This window comes from Cornus florida, unplaced genomic scaffold, assembly GCF_030987335.1.
Source record: "Cornus florida cultivar Cherokee Brave unplaced genomic scaffold, ASM3098733v1 CherokeeBrave_3.0.0_Hap2_Chr11, whole genome shotgun sequence".
Classification (NCBI taxonomy): Eukaryota; Viridiplantae; Streptophyta; class Magnoliopsida; order Cornales; family Cornaceae; genus Cornus; species Cornus florida.
In genome coordinates this window covers 44,723,431-44,740,952 of record NW_026775581.1, presented here as the reverse complement: position 1 = coordinate 44,740,952, position 17,522 = coordinate 44,723,431, and positions in this window count along the sequence as shown.

Here is a 17,522-nt window from a genome sequence, read left to right as displayed (position 1 = left end):
AGAGCATAATTGAAGCAATTCTGGGATGAATCAAAGAAAGGAGCAAAGTAGAGCAAAAGGAAGCAAAAGGTGGAATTTCAGCAACTTTGATCGATCTCAAGAAAAGTTCGATCGATCCAACTTTAATCGATCTCAGCATTTCAAGATGGATCTGAGCCATGTTTGTCCCTGTTCAAAGATCTTAAAAGTTTGATCGATCCAACTTCCTTCTCTGATCGATCGAACATTCTTGTCCTTATCCAAATGATTGATCTTATCCAGTTGTACCACCCTACCAACCGCTTTTGTCCTTTTCCTAAAAATATATCTCAAAATATCTCAGACTTGTTTTTATCCAGCCTAAGTTCAATAGATCTCAGCCATGTTCGATCGATCCAAGTCCAAGGTTCGATCGATCGAACTTCCTCCAGTGCGAAAAAGTTAAATTTCCAGCTTGCAAAAAGTTGTCCTTTATCCAATCATTGGGGAATATTTGCTGTACGACCCCAGCTCATTTTGGGTGTCATTTGACCTACCTATATAAGGATAAGGATTACTTTTTACATATATCATATCATACCTTATACATTCATCTAGAGGGAGGATTTTTAGAGAACTCTTAGTGAGGAAGCAAAGGAGAGGAGGAGGCTAGAGACACCATTGGAGACTCTTCATCAACCAAGGAACAGATTTCTTCCATGGAGCTTGCCTTTGAGGGTTGGAGGACATCATCTATGAGTGGCTAGACATCCTATTGGGGCTAGAGTTAGCCCTAAGCATGCTTTCTACTTCTTGATTTATGTATTTTTGAGGGGATTTGTATTGTGATTCATGTCTTGACACTTATATATATATAGATCTTGTTTATTCAATGATTTATATGGTTTAATGCTTCTAATTGATCATTTCATTCTATCCATATGTCTATGTATGCTAGAATAGATGTTCATGTGTTTGTCTCTATTTCGTGTGTTATTGATGCATGTCTATGTGTATTGATGCTATAAATTTAGAGATTGTCAAGACATAGTGATTAATGTTATGTTCTTGTGGTTTATTTGATGGTTCATACTCATTTCTTGATGGATTTTACCTCTCCCTTAGTTTAATTAGTTTAATTTCATGTCATTAGCTTAGTTGTAGTGTAGTTGTTAAATGGGAGGACAATCCATGCTTGTTGTTGATGTTCCATACTTATGAAAAGCAAATAACATATATCTCTAACCTTGTGATATGTTTGGTTGTGAGCTTAAAGAAAGGATTAATGGCTTAATTTGATATGTTGTGCTATTTACCATGTTATTTAGACAACATATGCTTAATTTGTCATCCATGCTTGTTGGAACAACCACACACACACATTTTGTTGCAATACATGTTCTTCCCCTCATTAATCATTCATTAAAGGTGTAGAAAAGCTATACTTAGTGGTTATCTCTAAACCCCAAGATCTCTTTCTCTTTTATTCTCTCTATTGCATTATTGTTTACTTTAATTTAAATTGCATCTAGTTTAATTCAACCAACTAACCACTACTTTGATTACTCGACCTACTAATCCTAATTTTGATTCCTCAACCTAGTGCGACCCTCAATCCCTTGGGACGATCCCTACTTACCCTAACTATATTTTTAGTGAAAGGTAGTAGTGGCAATTTCTAAATGTAAAACTTGGACAAATTGCATAAACTTTTCGAGTTTGATTTAACGACGCGAACCCACCATTTGTTTCATTGTACATCTTTCTAAAAAATAATAATAATAAAAAAAAGGTTTCATACTTTCATGTTTGGTGTAGGGCGTACTCTTTTATCTCTACCATCTTATACTATATTGCCTTAGAATGCATAATTTTACCAATCTTATCCCATTTGATATTTGATGTGAGTTTGCTAGTGTGGTTATTCAAATAGGTTATTGATTTCAAGTTTGGGGGAGACCCTTCTCATATTGGATCATTGCCGGGCTTCATGTTTTTGCCACCATAGTATACTCTTTCCATCTTTTTCATTGTTCTCATTGCACATTGAGGACAATGTGCGGTTTAAGTTTGGGGGTAAGGTGTCTTTGTTACATTCTACTTAAAGTTGGATTTTAAACGCATGATTGAGATTTAAGATTAATGTTAGCGATGATTTTGATCTTTTGAGGACTATATTGCTTAAAATTTAAAAATTGCTTGACTTGAAAGTCTAATACTCCTTGTATGCCATGTGGATGCCATTTAGGAGTAAATTTTTTGAAAAATTGATATCTTGCTTGCATTTGTGGTCCACATCATCCTGATTTTGTGATTGTTTTGAGATTCACTCTCGAATTCTACACTAGCACAGGCGCACACTAGCATTCATTTGTGGGGTACATGATTTGTTAATTATTGAATTGGTTATATCCCAATTGGGCTAGTAGTGCATTGAAAGCTTTCATTTTGACAAAAGTGGATAACAAACCCTTTTCATTGAGTAGCCGGGATTCTAATCTCATCAAACACTGAATTTCTCGCGCCGAAAGGTGGAGGGCCCAAACTCTAGGTTAATAAATTGAACTTCTTAAAAAAAAAAAAAAAAAAAAAAAAAAAAAGAAAAAAGAAAAAAGTTGCAAAAGTAATAAAAAGTGATGATTTTTCCCAAAAGGTGAGAAGTGGGAGATGATTAGATGGAGGTTATTTTAATTTGTAGCCTAGTTGATTTGAGCTTGTAAGTCCTTAGGGGTGTTTGAACACTTAATGCCCTAAAACCGTCCGATTTGGGAGTCATTGACCTAACGCTTGACCTCATGGATAACTAGAATGCTTAATAGATCAACATATTGCACCATGCTTCCATCTTTGATCCTTAGGTTAGTGAAAAAAAAAATGAGTGAAAAGAATAAGCGTACCTAGATCAATAAAGTTTTAATAAAAGGTTTACTTTTTGTCTTGATGATCGATACTAGATTTGTGTGTTAGTTTGAGGCTAAAGATGTGATCATTTCTCTAGTTGGCTTAGATAGTAACATATTTGATGCCGGTCTACTCAAAAAGAATTCTAGAGTTATTTTGATTTGCATGATCATTTTCTTGATGTGTGGAAGACCATATTGCTTGCTTGATGTTGAGATTTTGGGAGATTGCTTGGAAAAGGGTTGAAAAATTACATACCTGAGGTAGTTTTCTCCCAATGCTTGTTTGCAATATTGGTGCCTCTTTAGTGAGAATGAGCTTAATGTTTGTGGATATCATTTTTGGAAACCCTCACGAGACTTCACTCGTCCATTAGGGGTAACCTAGGGGTTTAAAAGGCTTGTTGCATATGCTAAATGCAATCGTGTTCCCTACGAAAGTGGCATTGTCCTTTTATTGTTTTCTAGTTCATAGTTGTATAGTCGTTCATTTCATTCATTTACCTTGTAGTTCATTGCTAGGGACTAGCAATATTTAAGTTTGGGGGTGTAATGAGCGCTGAAAAGTGCGCATTTAAACCTCTTAAGCTTAGGTACTCTAGAACCTTTATCTATCTTATTTTTCTGTCTTAGACTAATTTCATGTTATTGCCCTTTTTAGGCACTTATCCCAAAAATAAGTTAATTTAGCCAAATAAGAGCTTAAAAGAAGCAATCTCAAACTGTATGGAAGAAAGGAGCAGAGTGGAAGCAAAGTATGGAAAAACAACAAGTTAGATCGATCTTAACAATTCTTCGATCGATTTGGAGGTGATCGATCTAGACATTTCAAGATGGATCCAAGCCTTTGTCCTTATCCAAAAGATTCCACCACCTTCGATCGATCCAACTTTCCTCAAATCGATCGAAATTGTTTGATCTTATCCTCACCTATCACCCCACCTACCACTTTTGTCTTTTTCACAAAATATCTCAAAATATCTCAGAGATTTGTCTTTATTTAAAATGGTGCCGCCAAGGATGATTGATCTCTGCAGCATTTGATGAATCTCACCTAAGTTCGATCTATTTTACCAAAGTTCGATCGATTGAACCTCCTTAAGTCCGAAATAAAACAAATTCCAGCTCATTAAAAGTTTGCTTATGGTGCAATCATTGCAAGGGCCCTAGTGCACGAGTCCAGACCATTAGGTGTGACACTTGAGCCTCTTATATAAGGATTTGAAGCCATTTTAAGAGCAACATTCAACATTCATCATATTTTCACATCTCATATATCATATCTTGGAGAGGAGGCTAGAGACTAGCGAGAGCTTTACACATTTTGGGAGTTCTTCCATTCTTTTAGGGTTTCCATCAAGAAGGAGGTCATTTCTATCATGGAGATAGCCCTTGAGGGTTGGATGACTACTTCAATGAGTGGCTAGATATCTACTTGGGGCTAGAGTAACCCCTAAGTTTGCTTCTTAGACTTAGTGCTTTGTATATTTTTGGGGATTTACTTGGAACAAATGTTTTGATCTTGAATTTATATATATATCTTGTGGTTTCTACTTGATGTGTATGGATTAATGCTTTCAATTGTATAGATTTAATGGAATTTATGCATGTCTATATGTATGGATGAAGTTAATCTAGTGATGATCAAAGCATAGTGCTTAATTGAACACTCTTGTAATTTTTTTGATGATTCACACTTGTTTCTTGATGGATTGTGCCACACCTTTAGCTTACTTAGTTTAATATCCATGTCTTTAGTGAAGATGTAGTGTAGTTGTTTTAGATTCATAGATAGGTGGACAATCTATTCTTGTTCCTTGGTGTTCCATATTTATGAATGCAAAGGGTGTATGTTTCTAGGTAGTTTTGTGTGCATAAATTGTGGTTTCATTGAATGAATTTTGGTCTCATTTGATAGGTTGTGCTTTCCATTTGAATTGGCTAAAAAATCTATACTTATTTGCCATCCATGCCTAGTTTCAATTAATGTCACACACACATACACGTTACAATTCAATTTCCCCATTGATATACAATTGCTAGTGTCTAATGAAGTCAAGCTTAGTGGTGAGATCTAGTACCTCAAGTCCTCTCCTCTATATCTTTTTCCCTACTTTCTAAATTGTTACCTTTTACTTGCTTTAATTTCAATTGCATTGTGGTTTAATCAACCAAATAAATCATCTTTTGATCATTCGACCTACTAACCCTATATATAGTTTCCATTGCAAACATGCCCCCAATCCATTGGGACGATCCCTACTCACCCTAGCTATATTTTTAGTTAGAGGTAGTAGTGGCATTTATAAATTTAAAACTTAGCCACATTGCACGTTCACATTCTTAGTACATTTTTAGGCTTTGGTCCGGCGAATACACCAAGTTTCAATTCTAAAATGCCATATATAATGTCAATTACAAGATGTGCAATTCATTACATAAGTCAATCATATATTCAATATTGGAAACAATTTCTCATGAATATAAATTTAACAACAATGTTATTCAATACTTAAAACAAAACCAAGTGAATACACAACAAGTTCAAAATCTATGATTTAAACATAGAAGCAACTTCTACAATATAATTAAATCCATGCAACAATTAGATAGAATTTAATTAAACAAAAATAATTAAATTCTCTAGATTTCAAATCAATTCTAAATAACCTCAAATTAATATATGTTAAACAACATAGCATGGTCATTACATATATCAAATCAAAAGTGCAAGATGAGCAAGATATCATCATATAGAATTTAATTAATTTAAATTAATTAAATCTCTAGATTTCAAAAGTTATTCAAATGACCCCAAATTAATAAATAACAAGCACTAAGTCATGGTCATACCATATATCAAGTCTAAAATGGAATACAAGCAAAACACAATTAACTAGAATTTAAATCAAATTAAATTCATTAAATCTCTAGATTTGAAAACTCATTTAAATCATCCCAATTTAATCTATAACAAAGATCAAGTCATGGCCATGCCATATACCAAGTCTAAAATGAGTTATATGCAAGCTATGATACATCACTAATTTATCAAATTAACAAAAGACATGCATACAACTTATATTTCATACAAAAGCAAGTAAAACCGGTTAGAAATTAAACTACAACACCCCCTACCTCACAAGAGGATTGTTCTTCTTGAATCCAATGCAAGCAAGCTCAAAATGGGAAACCCTTCTAGGGTTTGAAAAGGAAGGTAAGGCAAAACTTTTGTATTCTAAGCTTTATGGTCTAAGGTGAGTGGAAGAAGGCCAAAATGAAGCTTAAAGCTCTAAGCTCTAAGCCAAACTTTGCTTCAATGGTGGCTAGGTTAGGATTTGAGAGGAACAAAGGAAATGAGAAGGATAAAGTGGAAATGGTGAGTGGAGGATCTAGTATTCCTCCACTCACTATGTGCTCTTACACTACCTCTCACACATAGACAATGCAAGACTAAATTGTGAGCCTACACTTGTCATAAATTCAAGACTCCTTCCTAGGCTTAATTTTAAGCCTACACTTGTCAACTATCAAGGCCAACAAGTGCACATATTCTAGGCCAACAAGTGGGTGAATCTCCACCCTCCAAATGTCACAAGATGATGCATCTAAGTCTCTCCACCCCAATGCCAACAAGTGGCTCCATGAGAGTATGACACTTGTCACACTTTTTAAAAATTACAAAAAGGTCATTTTTTAAAATATCTTCTAAATTAAATTACACAATGGTCTCTAAGACAAAAAATAATTACTTTACAATAATTACGCAAACCCCCCCCCCCCCCCCCAAACAAGAAAAAATGCAAAGAAGTATGCATCCATACCCCTTTCATAAAAGTAAGCAACTAGCATGCTTTTCTGCAAAAGTAAAAAAATACACATGGCATGGAATTTAAATATCGTGGATGCATGCAAAATCGGAATAAAATCCAAAACGAAAAGTGAGGTTGTGCCAATAAAGTGACAAACGGGAACAAGACGAAAAGTGAATAGTGTCACAAAAGTGAAAATGTGAAATTGACTCGATCCTTAAAGGAAGTTATCAATCCAAAGAAAAGAGTCTAAGAAACTATTTCCGAGCACTTGAGACGACACTAAGTGATGAGAAACTAAATTCAGAAAGAAAAGATCAACAGAAGAAAATATCCGTAAAAATTAAAGAAAAAAGAAAGGAAGGAAAATGACTGGGTCATTACAACTGAGGTTTGAACTAATTTTTCTTTAAATTCTGATGTTACTGGGAATTGGATTAGACTAGATGGTTTATATATTGAATTTATAGATTCGACTAAAGTATCTTCTTAATTTTTTATATATTTTGTATAACAGTCATGATATAATAAAGTTTTACAGTGGTCTCTACAGTAATGACCTTTTTTAATAGATGTATTACATTGTTTACAATTATAAGATGAAAAATGAAAATTAACTAAAGTATATTGATATGATGGATTGCTTATAGTGTAAACGAAATCTTCCATTGAATGAAGTCCTTACTCAAAGTCTTTATCATTATCGAAATCGTTATTTATGCTTTCGATACTATATATACTTTCATTATCATCTTCAGAATCATAAATATTTTCTAATTCATATAATTCTTCTATCTGGTCTTCAATATCTTCAAGTATATTGATTTTTTCTTGTACTCTTTTGATAGGATTCTGTTTGTATCTATAGGGGCAATTTGACCTTATATGACCTGGGTCTCTACAAATAAAACATTTGCAATTTCATTCTTGTGTGGGTAGTGTGTTAACTTTATTATCATTGTTATCTTTATTATCCTTATTTTTTTTTTGCCTTTTGTACCAAGGGCGCTTTCTGAATTGTCTGGGGTTACTTTTGAAATAAGGTTTTTTATTATGATAATTCTTGTAGGTTTTGCTTTTGCGTAGATTATACTTCTTTGGTTTATTACGCTTATAATTATAATTTTTTTGAGGCATACAATTATACTGTGGTGGAAAGTCTATTTGCCTACACGTATAATAAAATTATTTTTTAATTTATTTAGATTCTTTACGTTGTCTACATTCTACTTTTAACATATTATAAACATGATTTACTCTATCTCCTATAGTTAACCTATCTTTTCTGGAATTTTCTAACCATTTTCCCCATATCTTAGTTCTTACACTTCCTGGTAATTTCTGAAGATACCTATCAATTAATGTTTTATCTCCTGTTTTACATGTAACTGCGAAATACTCAAAAAACTTATTAGTGTAATCTCTTATATATCTAGAATCATAAATTTGTAGTAATTCTAGATTACGTAAAGTTTCATTTTGCTTTATTGAGGTTTCGTCTAATAATCTATCTCCTTCTATTAACACCTTTTTTTATTAAGCATGTAAAACCTTGAATTATAAAATTATCCCGTAGGAGGGCATAATCGTTAGTATAAGTCACTTTGTAAGATTGCCACCAATCATAGATTGTTCCCCTTAATAAAGTTTCACAATAAGTTAGGGTTTGTGTTTTATTATCAAAATTGGTTAGAATAGATTGTTTAATACAGTCTTGTTCCCAATTTTTGATTACTTTTGCCCAATCTTGGGGATCGTGTCGTGATATGTCTAGTATTATTCCTGGTTGTTGTGCTGGTATATTATCATAACGTTTATAATTTTTTGTCCATGTGTATATGTCTGGTATATTTCTATTTTTTACATAGGTTTCTTGTGTGGGATTTAACCATTGTCCAGTGGTATAGTCATCGTTTATGGTATTAGTACTTCCTGTGACGTTAGGCATTTTTGGTCAACTGACCCTATAGGTTGGCCTTGATAGGTTGATGTTTCTAGTATATCTTTTCCTTCTCTTTGTTCTACGACATTTAATTTTTCTTTTAAGGCGTTTAATTAGTTCCTTGTGTAAAAGGATTCAAATCCTACTGTCAAAATATTTCTTTTAATATCTTCATTATTTCCTTGTCCTAGGTAAATGCTTTCTAGCAGTTGATACTTAGGTTCTGGATATTTATCGTTCAGATCATCCATTTCTAAATTATCAAAATCAAACATAATTTTATCTAGAATTTTATGTTCTATTTTATCATAGAGGACATTAATTTCTTCGGGAGATTCTATTTCGACTAGAGTTGTTATAAAATCTTCTTCGTTATTATTATCTATTAAATTATCTTGTCGTTTATAATTACTAAAACGTATACTGGCTTGTCCGGTATATTTTACATATATTTTATTATTTTCGGGAATCTTTTGGATTGCCTTATTAAGATTTAGTAATTCCCATTTGGTTCCTTCGTATGTTTCACTACTTACTTTTCTTGCTTCAATCATTTGAACATATTTACTACTAAATGGCTTAACTATTTCATCAAATTGTGCCATAAACTTTAGGTTATATTGATTAACTATTTTTCCCATAAATAAAGTATTAATTAATAGGTTTTCATATTGACCTGCCATATTATATCCTTTTGTAGATATTGTTATCTTAATATGTTTACTAAATTCCCTAGTGATCATTGTGTAAATAGGAATACATCCTACAATGGTTGTGTTAGTTGTTAAATCCATTTATGTGCTAGCTGTTAAATCCATTTATGTGCTAGCTGTTTGTGCTTGTTAATGGTTAGTCCATCTATCATCATAAATATAAACAAGTGCTATGGTTCCAACCTCTGATCTATTTAATCCTATTATGCCTATCATTATAACACCAAAATGCATAAGATCTAATTTAGTTTTTTCTAATTCATGATAAGCTTCTGGCGTTATGAGATCTAATATTACTTGATTATTTATGACACTTATTCTTCTTTGGCTAAGATGATTATATATTTTACTTTGGAAATCTAATAGATTATTGGAATAAAGATTAACTTTATTGGATACTTTCTTCATTCATTTTTCTATATAATTTTGAGCATCTTGTTCATTACACAAATCTTCTACACGCATTATTTCTTTGGTTTTTCTAAGAATAATGGCCATTCTTTATATGGTTGTAATAGATTTATTCGCTTGGTGCTTTTAGTCGAGAAATGTTTAGTTGAGAATTTTAAATCTTTTATTTTATCTGAGAGCTCAGCTATTTCTTTAGAAGATTCTCTAGGAATAATTTCTTATAATACCTCTAATTTTTCTTCAAGTTTATAAACTTTTTGTGATATCCCCGAATTTTCGAATGCAGGTTAGCCAGGCCCACACCCGAATAACCAAAGATATCAAAACGAATCAACAATAATCGAATACAGAATACAAATATGATAAATAAGAATAAATAAAATGTTAAAAAGAAACTAAATGACAATCCAATAATTAAACCTCAGAATAAATTTTTATTAAATAATAACTTATTCTGATACAACCAATCCTCCAAACTAATATAACTCTGGAATCCATACTATGTGGACTCCTAGAAAATCCCAACTGAACAAGTGATAGTAATAACTGTTTACATCAGAACACTGAAATATAAAGGAAACTCCTATATAGATAATCTGGAAGAGTGAAGTAGACTGATCCCTGCTTAGCACGAACAACCTTTACTTTTGACGAACACTTGAAAAAATAATGGTGGGTCAGACCCACAAATAAGTTCTACTCTACTACTGTCCAAGCAGAAATCCGATACACATATACATCCTGGTCAATCCAACAATAACTAGTAGTCCGTATATATATACACACACACACTAAAAGAACCTTACTAGACTATAGGGTTGTCTCAACCTGAATAGAAGGCAACATGCAAAATGCCATATAGTGGGCATTAGTACCTAGACCTACCCGGGGTACACAACTACACTTTATCTCGCTACATATCCCTGGCAATATACGCGCCCTAACCACTGATTCTGAGACTCAAGCTCATATCATGGCACATAATTATATATATATAATCCATCATATCCAACTATAAGTAATCCTCTATAAGTTATTCAAGTTGTTCAGTTGACCTGACTTAAATATAGGTAGAACTCAACATTCTTTTGGTTAATCCATCCCTTTAAATATAGGTAGGACTTAACTAATAAGTTAATCCGTCCCTAGAATGCCACCATCCAATACTGGTGCATTATATCACACAATCCACAATTGATAAAAATAAATATAATATTACATCAATTTAATTCCAGAGATGAGCATAATAAAAATAAGACATATATATGATCATATTGTACTATCAGTATATGACTAGATCATATATACATACATCATGAAACCTTACTAGATTGAAGTTAAGCAATTATATCCTCCATCAACAACATATATATCAATTAAAGTTCACGTTGTTCCTATCATTAGCTTATTAATATTAATCATGCTTTCCCAATCCTCCATGAATCTATCTTAACAGATTTGAATCTATTTTAAACAGATTTAGAACATTTAATAAAAATAGATCCAACATATACAAACACATATAGTATGTTAAAATCCCATAAACAATTCCCAGTGCTAAACTGGTCAACCGAAGTACCAAACTGGTTGGCCAATATAGCAATTTCAGTTGACTGAAATATCCAATCCGGTCGGCCAAAATACAACCTTCATTCCTCACTACTGAGCCACTTCGGTTGATCGAAACGCTAAATCGGTCGACCGAACCTCCGCCGCAGACCATTTTCTTCTTCTCCGACGGCTCTGTTCATTCCGGTCACCTTCATTAAGGGTCCTAAACATTTGTTCTAAGTCCTAGATGCTTCCCATTAATTTATAAAGTCCATACACATCTTAAACACGAATTAAAACATGTTTTCATATATTAAATTTCAATACCAAGATAACATACGTAAAAACACATATAAACATATATATTCTGTTTTAATTCAGTTTAAGCATGTATATAAAGTTGATTTATTATCTGATTAATTCCTGGAATTAACTAGGCATGTACAGAACATAGACCTAAGGGAAAGAGTAAGAGCAAAACTTGCTTTAAGGATTTGATTAAACCCCAACTCCTTCTTCTTCCTAAGCTTTTTCGGCGACCTTGGTTGTTGTCGCAGCTCTTTGCTGTATTGACCTAGCCCACGTGCAGCCTCTTCCTCCTCCTCCTAGGATCGACCTTCAACCTTTGTCCGAGCCTCTCCTTCTCTCCTACACGTTTTCCTCTAAAAAACCCTCTGTAAATTTTCTCTCTATATATAAGTATATAATATATCACGTACTAATATTTTAGCCTCCCAGACTTACAACAATATATATATAGGTTAATATAATAATGCTAATACTAATCCTACCACAACACACGTAGCTTAAGGAAAAAGAAAGAAAGAAAATAAAAGAAAATAATATACTTACTATAATAATAATAATAACTATAAATCTGCTTATATATATATACACACACAACTATATATATATATATATATATATATATATATATATATAAAATACTATAACTTTCATGTATTACTAAAAATTAAAAATACTAATAATACATACCGTAATAATACACGTATATATGTGTGTGTGTGTGTGTGTGTGTGTGTGTATATTAATATCTATATATATAACTCATTCCTCCATTAGTATTAATAATAATATAATATGATACTCATCGATTCTAGAGCCACTGGTAATCAAGTCCGAGCACAGATCCGAGGGATACCAGACAATTAATACTTAAACAAGCATAAAATACAAGAAGAATGAGAACAAAAATAAAGGCTGAAAGAATCTAAATAATAAATCCTCAATATAATAATTAAATAATCCACTTAATCCAAAATCTCCAATATCTGATACAACTCAGGAATCCACCTGGTGGACCCCTAAAAAATCCCAACTAAAAGTAAATAACTGAAATAAAATCCAAAACTAAACTATGAAGGGAAATCGTACGTAGTCGAAAGAGTGAGTGACTGTCTCTGCTCAGTACGAACAAGCTGTAAGCCTGGAACTGACGAACACCTGAAAAAAATAAGAGTGGGTTAGGCCCACGAGTAAGTTCTACTCTACTACAATCTAAACAGAGACCCGATACGCATGTACATCCTAAACAACTCAATAATAACTATATAGTCCGTACATATATATATATATATATATATATATATATATTCACACTATAGGACTCTCACTAGACCACAGGCCAGCCTAAACCTGACTAGTAGGCAACATGCAAAATGCACCTGAAGTGGGCATGAGTGCCTAGACCAAACAGGGTACAACTCTAATCATCATAGCCAGTTATGCATCCCACTACATATATGCTCCCTAACCGTCGATCCTGAGACTTAAGCTCATATCGAGGTATCATAAATATATATTTAAAATCCATCCAAACCAAAGTAATGTCATCCAACTATTTGTTGACCTGGCATGAATATAAGTATGACTTAACTTTTATAGTTAATTCGTTCCCTTATTTCAGAGTAGGTAGGACTTAATGCTATGAGTTAATTCATCCCTAATATGCCACCATCCCATACCGGTGCATATAATCCATCAATCCAACAATTGATAATACAGCTAATAAATGTAAACATCAATTGATCCATAGTAAGCATAATAAAATTATGTAAATTAACATGCTTATTTGATACTACTCCACAAAATCCAATAATTGATAATACAGAAAATATATGTAAACATCAATTAATCCATAATAAACATAGTAGAATTATGTAAATTAACATGTTTATTTTATACCACTGATACATGATAAAACTATATCATACATAAACAAATTGTTAATATAGAGGTAAGCAAATTGAATCACGCAAATCCAATCTCAATATGCAATTTTAACTAAAAATTTCATATTGTTCAAGATATTAATTCTATGTGGTTTATTATGCATTATCATGCCCTCTGGAGTTTTAATATGACCTTAGACATCATTTAAAACTCCGTTACAGCTCTTAATTTAAACCTGGAACCTCAAAACCTCAGCACAGTGGCGAAAATTCGTCAAAAATCACCACATAGAAGGGGAGTCAGCTCTCCTACAAAGGGAGCCGCCTCCCCACAAAGGGGAGCCACCTCTTTGCCAAGTGGAGCCGGCTCCCCACAATGGGTAGCCGCCTCCTTTCATAGGGGAGCCGCCTTCCTTCAAAAGGGAGCCGGCTCTTCCCCTGTTTCATCATATGTTCCACCTCCGGTAACTTCCAGTTACCCCGTTCGTTCATTCTAAGGTCCTTACTGGTCAGTACTAAGTCCCAGTGTATTCCAGAATTATATTTAAATTCATTATACTTTGATAACCTTAATTAAAACTAATACTTGTGCAAGAAAAATCAAGATTCAACAATTATAATTGCATTAACAACATACTGGTCCAATCAAATTTAACAAGCATAAAAGATCAATTTATTATTCAATTACTCCTGGAATTTTTTAGGCATGTAAAGAACACGAAGCCTAAGGGAGAGAGTTAGATGTAAAACTTGCCTTTAGGTTTCAGTTTGAAACCTTGCACCGTCATCTCTAAGTTTTCCGATGACTGCTGACTACCGTCAAACCTCCTACTGCTCCAGTTCAAACCCACAAGCAATCCCTTCCATCCTCCTTAGTCCAACCTTTAATCTATGGCCAAAACCCTAAGTGATTCTCTCTGTACGTGAATAAGGTTTTTAAAACCCTCGACAGACATACAACATATATATATATATATATAGGCGTATAAAATCTAATTCTAATTATATTAAGAGAAGGAAAAGACAAATAAAATAAATTATATATCTAAGTCTGCTAGCCCACAACGTGATAATCCGATAAAAATATTAAACCCTAAGACTATATAATAATATATACTGAATATTACCTTTTATTTAACCATTAATTATTATTAATAATTAAATTAACGCTATATACATATATACCCACATACATATGTATAACCATCCATGGGTATCAACCGTACCCATTTAATCTCCTATCCAAGTAGTCCATGAGACCCAAACGGATGGTCGATTACTACTGTCCAAGCCCAACTCCTTTAAAATAAAAACAGAAATAAACATATAATTACAACAAACACTTAATCAATTTAATCAAATAAAACAATTAATTCATTTTCCACATAAGCATATTAATTAACAAATAAAACAATTAACAAATAAACAATCTTAAATAATCAAGTCATGAATTTAAAATTGCAAGAAAACCATAAAATAAATACCGAGACTATCTTTTTAAAATTAGGGTAATTACATTCTTCCCTCATAATAAAAGAAATTCCATCCTCGGAATTCGCTCTTACCTTCTTCCATTACTTTAGGAAATCGCGAGCGAATGACTTCCTCCCGTTCTTAAGTAGACTCAGCCTCATTGTGGTGACTCCACTGAACATGCACTAAAGGGATAACCTTTTTACAAAGAATTTAATCTCAACGATCGCTAATACGACACGGTGGCTCCACATATGTTGCATCGGGTTGCAACTCAATCTCACCAACATCGATATGCTGATACCGATCCTTATCTCGCAGAAATTTCCGCAACATGGAAACTTGGAACACATTGTGCACACTATCCAAATGATTCGGAAGTGCCAACCGATAAGCTACAGCTCCAACTTGATCCATAATCATGAATGTACCAACAAACCGCCGTGACAACTTCCCTTTCTTCCAAAAGCGCATTACTCTTTTCATAGGAGACACTTTGAGAAGAACTTGATCCCCAACCTGAAACTCCAATGCACGAGTTCGACGATCTGCATAACTTTTCTGCCTACTCTGCGCAGTGCACATGCAATCCCGAATAAGAGCGATCTTTTCAAAAGTATCCTTAATGAACTCAGGACCCAAAAATCTGCTCTCTCCAACTTCCATCTAACAAACAGGAGATCGATATAGACGGCTGTACAATGCCTCAAACAGTGCCATACTAATAGTCTTCTGGAAGCTATTATTATACACAAACTCCACAAGTGGCAAATAATCCTCTCAGTGGCCCTTGAAGTCAAGAACATAAGAATGAAGCATATCCTCCATGATCTGATTAACCTTCTCGGTCTGACCATCTGTTTGAGGATGATAAGCAGTACTAAGATGCAACTCTGTCCCCAAAGCCTATTGAAAACTCTTCCAGAATCCTGACACAAAGCTCGAATCCCTGTCCGATATAATAGATAACGAAATGCCATGTAACTTCACAATCATTGTAATGTAAAGTCTCGCCAACTGTTCCGAAGTGAAATCAGTGCGAATAGGCAAGAAATGGGCTGATTTAGTCAGCCTATCAACGATGACCCAAATGGAATTGTGATCCTTAAATGAGTTAGGCAATCCCTCCACAAAATCAATAGAAATGCTCTCCCACTTCCACTTTGGTATAGGTAGTGACTGTAGAGATCTTGGCGGCCTTTGATGATCAATCTTGACCATCTGACAAGTATTGCACCGAGAGACAAAAATAGCAATGTCCTTTTTTATACCTACCTACCAAAACTGCCGCTTCATATCCTGATACATTTTGTTTCCTCCTAGATGAATAGAAAACTCAGAGTGATGAGTCTCAGTCATTACATCCTTCCTCAAATCGTCAGCAGAAGGTACCACTAAACATCCTTTGTACCTCAAACCCCCATCAGTCCGAACAGAGTAAAATGGAACCTTCCCAGAAGCTATCTCTGCAACTTTATCAATGCACTATTGATCCGTGAGTTGTGCCTTCAAGACCTTGTGAATGATAGAAGGTGTAACTACCATGCAAGTCATAAAAGCATCAGACAATTCATCAACTGTCTTCAAAGCATTCTACTCAGTGGTGAATAAAGCAGAAAGACTCGCATAGGGTCAGCGATTGAGTGTATCTGCCACCATATTCGCTTTCCCAGGATGGTACTGTATAGATAAATGATAGTCTTTCACAATCTCCAACCATCAGCGCTGTCTCATATTTAGCTCCCGCTGAGTGAACAAATACCGTAGACTCTTGTGATCATTAAATAATCTGAAGGACTCTCCCAACAGATAATGCCTCCACATACGTAAAGCAAAGACCACAGCTACCAACTCTAAATCATGTGTTGGATAATTTAGCTCATGAGGCTTAAGTTTACGAGATCCATACGAAATTGATCATTCCTCTAACATCAAAACACACCCAAAACCTTGCAAAGAAGCATCTGTGTAGACAAGATACTCTATCCTGCTCTATGGAGTAGACAGAACCGGTGCAGAAGTCAATTTGCTCTTTAGCTCATCAAAAGCTTTCTGACAATGTTCATCCCACTCGAACCGTACCCCCTTCTTAGTTAAGTGAATGAGTGGTCCCGCTATCTTCGAGAACCCCTGAATAAACCTACGATAATATCCTGCCAATCCGAAGAACTCTGAATCTCGGTAAGTGAAGTAGGTTGTCCCCACTTTACCATTGCTGAAACCTTGGCTGGATCTACCGCTATTCCCCTTTCTGACACTACGTGACCTAGAAATTTCACCTCCCGCTGCCAAAATTCACATTTCTCAAACTTGGCATATAACTGGTATTCACGAAGCGTTTGCAACACTGTGCAAAGATGTCTTGCATGATCGTCCTCTGACTTAGAATAAATCAAAATATCATCAATGAAGACGATGACAAATTGATCTAAGTAAGCCTTGAAGACTCTATTCATTAAATCCTTGAAGACTGCTGGTGCGTTAGTCAATCCGAAAGACATGACACGAAACTCATAAGAACCATATCTAGTGAGAAACGCTGACCTAGAAACATCTTGCTCCCTAACCCG